Source organism: Phaseolus vulgaris, chromosome 11, assembly GCF_000499845.2.
Source record: "Phaseolus vulgaris cultivar G19833 chromosome 11, P. vulgaris v2.0, whole genome shotgun sequence".
NCBI classification, from domain to species: domain Eukaryota; kingdom Viridiplantae; phylum Streptophyta; class Magnoliopsida; order Fabales; family Fabaceae; genus Phaseolus; species Phaseolus vulgaris.
The window spans coordinates 34,171,964-34,180,324 of record NC_023749.2 but is presented as its reverse complement, the minus strand read 5'-3'; the positions used below and the strand labels follow the sequence as shown (position 1 = coordinate 34,180,324).

At 42.5% G+C, this 8,361-nt stretch overlaps 1 long non-coding RNA gene across 1 annotated transcript; it reads right to left on the bottom strand.

Moving 5' to 3' along the window:
- Positions 1-2,112: 2,112 nt before the first annotated feature.
- On the bottom strand, positions 2,113-2,633 carry LOC137827840 (uncharacterized). Its single transcript, XR_011083782.1, has 3 exons — positions 2,506-2,633; positions 2,336-2,426; positions 2,113-2,251 (listed from the first exon to the last, which is right to left on the bottom strand). It is a non-coding gene; the product is annotated as an uncharacterized lncRNA (long non-coding RNA).
- Positions 2,634-8,361: the final 5,728 nt, after the last annotated feature.

Below are 8,361 nucleotides of genomic sequence, written 5' to 3'. Positions count from 1 at the left end.
ATAAGCATTGTTCAAACATGTGCTTATAAATTATAAATACAATTTTGTATCCTCAATTATACAATAATAGTCTTCATTGTGCATGTAGCCATGTTTGTAAGATGTGGAAGTTTAAACCATCCTTGAACGTTAGATTCTATCTTCCTCCATCTTATTCAATAACTCCAATTGCTTTGCATCTGAATATATTTTGGATATTGAAATGTGAATTAAAATATTGGATATAGGACATTGTTTTTTAAGTATAGACAATTTTTGAAACTGTACCTAGAGTCAGTGGATCGCGTATTACTAGATGAGAACAACGAACTTCCTCATCAGATGGTGTGGACATATGTCAAATTTGAAAACCTATATGCATGAATCAGATGGTGTACATATGTTAAAATTTAAAACCTATAAGCATGAATATTGTAACAAAAGGCACAGTTGTTTGTACTATAGTTATAATGAAAGGCACATACCTTAACAATGTTGTTTACGGTTATATTAAGGTAGAAAGCCATTTTAGCTTGTACGATAATTTTTGGATTGAGCGGAAACGGGGCAGTGCTGAAGGGGTCCATTTTAGCTTGCACGAAAATAATTTGGATTGATCGAAAATAGGGCAGTGCTGAAGGGGTCCATTTTAGCTTGCACGAAAATTTTTGGATTGAGCGAAAACGGGGCAGTGCTGAAGGGGTTCATTTAAGCTTGTGCGAAAATAATTTGGATTGAGCGAAAATAGGGCAGTGCTGAAGGGGACCATTTTAGCTTGCACGAAATTTTTTGGATTGAGCGAAAATAGTCCAGTGCTGAAGGGGTCAATTTTAGCTTACACGAAATATTTTGGATTGAGCGAAAATAGGCCAGTGTTGAAGGGGTCCATTTTAGCTTGCACGAAAATTTTCTGGATTGAGCGAAAACGGGACAGTGCTGAAGGGGTCCATTTTAGCTTGCACGAAAATTTTTGGTTTGAGCGAAAATAGTCCGGTGCTGAAGGAGTCCATTTTAGCTTGCACGAAAAATTTTGGATTGAGTGAAAACGGGGCAGTACTGAAGGGGTCCATTTTAGCTTGCGCGAAAATAATTTGGATTGAGCGAAAATAGGACAGTGCTAAATGGGTCCATTTTAGCTTGCACGATATTTTTTGGATTGAGCGAAAATAGGTCAGTGTTGAAGGGGGGTCCATTTGAGCTTGCACGAGAATAATTTGGATTGAGCGAAAATAGGGCAGTGCTGAATGGGACCATTTTAGCTTGCACGAAATTTTCCATTTTAGCTTGCACGAAAATTTTTGGTTTGAACGAAAATAGTCCAGTGCTGAAGGAGTCCATTTTAGCTTGCACGAAAATTTTGGATTGAGCGAAAATGGGCAGTGCTGAAGGGGTCCATTTTAGCTTGCGCAAAAATAATTTGGATTGAGCAAAAATAGGACAGTGCTAAAGGGGTCCATTTTAGCTTGCACGATATTTTTTAGATTGTGCGAAAATAGTCAATGCTGAAGGGTCCATTTTAGCTTACACGAAATTTTTTGGATTGAGCGAAAATAGGTTAGTGCTGAAAGGGGGTCCATTTGAGCTTGCACGAAAAGTTTTTGATGGAATGTTGCTTAGGATAGTATCATGAAATTTTGTCTTCCTCGCTTTGATCGTAGTTGTTTATGTTTTACCCAAAGACTTGGTAAAAAAGTTGCCAAATTTTGAACTTTAACATTGTTAACTTTAAACTTATTTTAGTGTAGCAAAATGGACAAATGTAAATATTTATAACTTTTTTTTGACTGAGTCCAACAAACTAAGAACATGGTCATACTTAACCACGAACGACTGTTAAATTAACCTTCCACAATATGTGGCACCTGCTAATGGATCCTTTGAGTTTGAATACGAATAAAATCATTTCTGGAAAAACTTGTCATCATAATTACAAATGATGGAAACTAATTTTAAGTGTAATTAGAAGGTTTGTTGCATCATATGGTACAACAATATTCGTCTTCAATTCTTAGCATTAAAAAGTTCGCACATTGTTCAACTCAATGGAAGTGTATGTAATCCATTATATTTCTATAGTTATGAATGCTCCTAAGATACACTAAAACATGTAATGAATAACTACACAATTGCAGAACATGCAACGCACTCTCAACCACCATCATTTTGAAGTTCCACTAAAGTTGAACTCCCTCAACAAATTTTCTCGTTCTGCATTACGTGCATCAAGGACCCAATTACAAACCATTTCCTGACGGAATGCTTGAAGCTCGTCCTGAAATTAATTTTGAAAATCAATTTTCAGTGCAGAATAAAACTTATAACTTGTACTCTACTAGTGAAGGGAACAAATACGTACGCTGTTGTATTCAGGCATCGTCTTCCCGTCATAGTCAACCATACCATTCAATAGCTCAATATATTTCAAAACCAATACTCCACAATCATAACTACATACAGGAAAGCACATAAAAATATTTACATATGAATATGCATAAAAATAACAAAAGTTTTCATTTCAATACTAACCTGTTTGGTTGTATAGGAAGTTTTTGTTTGACTACTTTGATAGGGGGACTATTCACTCCACCGAACTTGTCAAGAATTTTGTACACATGGTCAACTTGCACAGCCTGCACCGTACAATACAAGAAATCAGAAATCAAATACCAAATTCATCGCTTCATTCTTTACTAAACATCATCTTTTACTCTTTACCATAGCTTTATCAATTTTGTTGCGTTTTCCCCTTCTATGGCCGAGGGGGTCCAAGACACGCAATTCCCTACTCTGAAAATTAAACGCGTAGACCCACGAATGGTCATTGTGCACCGTTGGGATGAATACCTAAAAATGAATAATGTAACTTAATTAAACACATAAAAAATTATGCCCCAAAATCATTATAGAAAATTATATAATACAAACTTACAAAATCGCAATATGATAGTGATTCAAATGGAATCAAATCTTTTGCAAACGAACAGTAATCCTTCGTGTCCCACTCTTTCTTTTCCGAAGTTGTTTTTATTTCTTCAATAACACGATCCTTTATGCAAAAAAAAATGTAGTGCTATTAATAGAAAATATACATATGAAAACAAAAACTTAAATTCCACAATCCACTTACAGCAAAAAAAAGGGTTAAAGGAAAAACGTTGGACCTTTCCATTCTTTTGAAGTTGATCAACCATGAACAACCCCGTTGCAAAGAACATCACCTAAAAACAAATTCCCACGAATAAGAAGTCTAATGCGGGTCACCACATGTTTCTACTTGGGTCACCACATACTGTAATCCTCTAAGTTGAGTGAATTTCTGATCATTGGACACTGCCCTACACTCATGGAATCTCAAAACCTGATATAACACACTTTCTGCCCACATCATGCCCAACTCAACCAACACTAACACGCTCTTCACATTTACATAATAAGTTTGCACAGGGACTGTGCAGGAACTATAATGTGGTCACCACATATTCCTACTAAGGTCACCACATACAACAATGCCCTAAGTTGAGTGAATTTGTGATCACTGGACACTGCCTTACACTCATGGACTCTAAAATCTGATCTAACGCATTTTCTGTCGACATCATGCCCACCCAAACCAACACCAACACGCACTTCACATTTCCTGAATAAGTTTGCAAAGGGATTGTGCAGGAAGTCTAATGTGGTCACCACATATTCCTACTAGGGTCACCACATACAACAAACCTCTAAATTGAGTGAATTTGTGATCACTGGACACTGCCCTACACTCATGCTGCATACTGTGATTTCGATATATAGATGGATAACAACAACTCAACAGAAAGGATATGGTGCAAACTATGTTTCTTCATATTTATTGGGTTTATTGAACGGCTATCCAACTATATATAACCAGGGCCAAAATCACAGGAAAAAAAGTATTGTTGGAAATCATTAACCGTAAAATTGGAAACAAAAAGATTTTATTGTAATATGACATTTTACCCCATGGGCATGTTTGGTTGCATTCTACTGCCCTGCTTCACATAAATAACATGTTTTATACATACAGAGATGCAAAGTCACAAATTCATATTTTTACAATCATGTTATACAAAATTAAAAGCATCTCATGGTAATTTCTAAATATAGATTACAAATTAAGATTCTCATTCCCTTTTGTCAACCACACTCTGTTTTTGAGCATTTTATAACAATAATTGGTTAAAAGGTATCTGCTGCTTAGAACAGTCTATGTCACATCTTGGTAACAAACAATTACAATGACACTGGACTCAAACTTCAAAGCTTAATGTAATGTTTATTTTGCATCAGGGTATTGACAGCATGGCACTAGCTTCCACAGATTTTGGAGTTACAATCGCTTAATGACTTGGGTTTTTCTGAAACATATGCGAGATGTTTGCAGGTATGGTATTAAATTCTACCTGAAAGTGTATGTCAAATGTTGAGTAATAAAAAGAAAACCTTTGATTTGTTATGCTTTGTATTTTCTCTACCAATATATTACATGCTACAATGCTTGACAAATTTCGGAGGTTGTCAACAGCATGAAAGACCTAATACATATTTGTGCACAACACAGAGTTGGGGTAATAAGTAATTTGCGTGTAGTTTTTATGATGAGGTTACCATATCGTGTTCTATTAAAAGCTGTTTTAATTTGGGCTTTTGGAATTATATTCTTACATTGGCCATTGGTCTTTCCTACAAAGTGTTTCAAACAATTATCCTCTACTAACAACAACCTCAAAGCTCAACATGCAATAGATGCAGGAAATGGAGCACATGCCAAATGTTCATGGTCTCCCAACTTATACAATCACACTCAATAAGCTGATGGACTCTAAAAATCTTATCTAACGCACTTTCTGCCCACTTCATGCCCACCCCAACCACATATTCCTACTAAACCCTAAACCAACAATTACCAAACTTGTTTGTTCAACGATTAGACCATACAATTTATATGCTCTAACTTCATCACTGTGAAAAAAATTTATCAATTTTATATCAATGTGTCTAGTAATGATTCTGCCTGTTGACCGGAACGTTGGAACTTGCCTCGTCAAACTTGGATCGACGTGCGCACCGCTTCAACCTTCGTCCTTCGTCACGATCCACCTCAAGAACCTGCAAAAGAATAGAGCGGCGCCGCTGCGGCCGATCGCACTCCAACGCCCAAGTCAGTGACTGAACCACCAAATACTTCAAGAGCAAACACTCAAGAACTCTCAAGGAACCGTGCAATGTTCTCTCTCACAGTATGCTCAAGAACTCGCAAGCGTAAAGAAGACAATCTGAACGTGCGTACCTCAAAAGTTCGTTGGGAAACCCTTAAATACCTGGTCACTTTCTCTCTCCTGGCAGTTACGCAGCTGGACACGTGGCTCGCATCCAGTCGTACACGTGCCATCATTTGGAGTCTCCTTGACTTGGGCGCTACTTCTGACTCTCTTTTGGCTAAGTTACTTATGCATGGTACTGCCCAGTGCATAGCTAACTTGGGAGCGCGATCTCTACTGGAATTGGCGAGTTAGGGTGCCTTCGTACACCTTCCCTGTGGTCTCGTCGGCCGCCTTCATAATCTGCACCACCTTCATCTTCGGCGATGTGCTTGCTCCGGCGATCTCTAATCACTTGGTCGCCTGAGTTTACATCTGGCGACTTCATCTTTAACCCGGTGATCGCCGGTTCTGGTATGCTGGAGATCGGAGCATGCCAACTTAAAAACTGGCGACTTCACGAGCCCCCCGACTTCTTTCCCTTCTGCCAACCTGGCGTCTTGTCAACACGCCGATACTGTAGCTTGATGCCACGTCATCACTTCCGACTACCAGGGCGGTACACAAGCCCCCCAGTCTTAAACGAAGACTTGTCCAGCGAAAAGACTAAAAGAGTCACGTCAATACCGATCTACGTGGCATGGCGCAGAATTTCAAGCGGTTGTACTTTCTGCTTTTCTGACGCTCCACCAAACACCTCACCCATCGCTCGACACGTGGCTTCATCAACGGTTACCTTCAGTTAACGTTTGCGCTTCCCAAACCCATTTCGAAAAACCCTTAAACCCATTTCGCTCCACTGTTCCATCACTTTCTTCGTATTCTCAAACGCTCCAACTCTCTTCTGCAAAAAAGCTCTCAACGTTCTTCAACTTCCTGAATCACCAACTTCTTCCATCACTCTTCCGATCATCAAAAGGTACTTCCTTTCCTTCTTCTGCTGGTTTTTCCTGCATTTTAACCGATTCGCATCATCCTTTAACTGTCTGGTGCATACGTTGTGGGTTGTTTTTTCCATTTCTCCTTTCTCGTAACTTAGGGCTCCGTCAACGTCACAACGAACCTACGTTCGTTCGTTTTTCACCCTTCTTCCATGATCGAGTCAGCCTCTGCGAACCCTGATCATTTTTCCTTTTCTTTTTCCTTTGCAGCTTCCGCAATGACTCGCTCAAAGATCACCCCAAACCCTCCTCCTTCATCACGAAACCCCTCCTCACAAGCACATGACCCACCGCGAGCACGTGGTGCTTCGTCTTCTCAGGCTGAGAGGCCTGCACCCTCCCGCCCCAACCTGGCCCAGGCGACTCCGCCTGTCACCGGAGGAGCCTCCGTCCCCCCACCAGACTTCAAAAAACTATACCCCTGGGCCAACTCGACCTTGTTGAGGGAAACATGTTCCGTAAATTCTGCTGGGGCAGTTCTGCGGTTGACGAAGGGGGATGAGCCTCACCAATCATTCCATAAGGAGCACGACAAGAAGATGACGGTGCTACCTTGCCCCCTCGACCTGCCAGTTTGCGCCGACGACAAGGCGAACAACGGTGGACCCTTCTGCTTCGTTTACACAACCTTGTTCAAGAAGGTGAAACTCAGGTTTCCCTTCACTCGCTTTGAGAGGGAGCTTCTTATCGAGCTCAACATCGCCGCCGCCCAGCTCCATCCCAACAACTGGGCGTTCGTGCGGGCGTTCCAGGTCATGTGCGACCATCTGGGGTTGCCAGCATCAGTGGATGTCTTCTTATTTCTTTTTGAAGCCAAGCACCCCGGAGATCGCTTGTGGGTAAGCTTGAACGGGATTGCTGGGAGGTCGATCCTCTCTATCTTCCAGCAATCCTACAAAGACTGGAAAGGCAAATTCGTCCAGGTGCGCCCCAATGACAAGGACGCTTCGTTGCTCGACGGTTTCCCCTTGTATTGGGTAAACAAGGGGAACAAAGAGTCCAAGAGTAGCTTCAGGAGGCCAAGAAGTCCTGATAGCATGGGTGCCTTGGACAGAGACCTCTGCTTCTTCTGGAAGAGCGTGGCAGATGCCAACATCACCTTCCTCACCACCACGCTCATCTGCTTCGAATTCTTCGAGGACCAACTCGAAATTCGCATAGGTTAGAACGTCTAAGTCTTTATTCTAACATCACCTCTGTTAACTATTTCTGGGCGTCTTGTGCGTTGTGCGCAAGACTTTGGTTTTATTCTTCTGCACCATTTATCTGCTTTGCTGCATACTGCCTTATGCATTTATTTTCTCTCTGAGCTAACCCATGCATTTATGCTCTATGCAGATAATATGTTGGGCCAGGGCAAGCTCGCTGAACTGAGGGCGCTCGCCCGAACCCACAGGTTGGCATCGGGTTCACAAACCGTGCCAAACTCGGTGGTGGAGATCGCCGCCGCACAGGGCCGATCGCCACCCAAAGGCCCAACTCCTCTCGATGTCCAACCCGCCAACCAACGAAAAAAGCTTGTCCTTAGGAAACCCAAGAGGAAAGCCCCCCAAGTTGTCCACGAGGAGGAAGAGGAAGACGACGAGGCAACTGAAGATGGCCTCGTCACCAAGAGGAAGAGGGTGGTACCTTCTTCACCACCTGCTCCACCCCCTCTTCCAACATCAACACCGCCATCCACGCCTGCTCCACCTCCAACATTGCCTCCTCCGCCAGCTCCTGCCTCACCAGTCCAAGCAATTCCATTGGCGTCTGCGCCACCTGCGGTTGAGGCCCCCGAGCCAAACTTCATGGAGGACCCCCCGAGCGCCTCCACGCCTTATGTATCAGCTGGAGGGGGTCCTCCTTCAAATGCCTCAGCCGCAGACGTTGCTCCAATCGGGGATGAGGTTGCCCATAACTCTCCAATTCTGATTACTGAATCCCCGACGTCGCCACCACGCCAAGAAGCACCTGTTGAGCAACCAACTAAAGAAGGTGGCGGCGAGAGCCAACAACGAGCCCATCCGGTGCCTCCACAAGAAAACCTCTCTCTCGAGGTCATGAGGATGTGGGAGCCTTTCTCGGCCAAACTGAAGATGATGGCAGAGGACTTCCCCACCATTATCTTTAGAGCTGTGGAGAGCTCCACCAGGAAGCTCCAGGACGACCTCTACGCC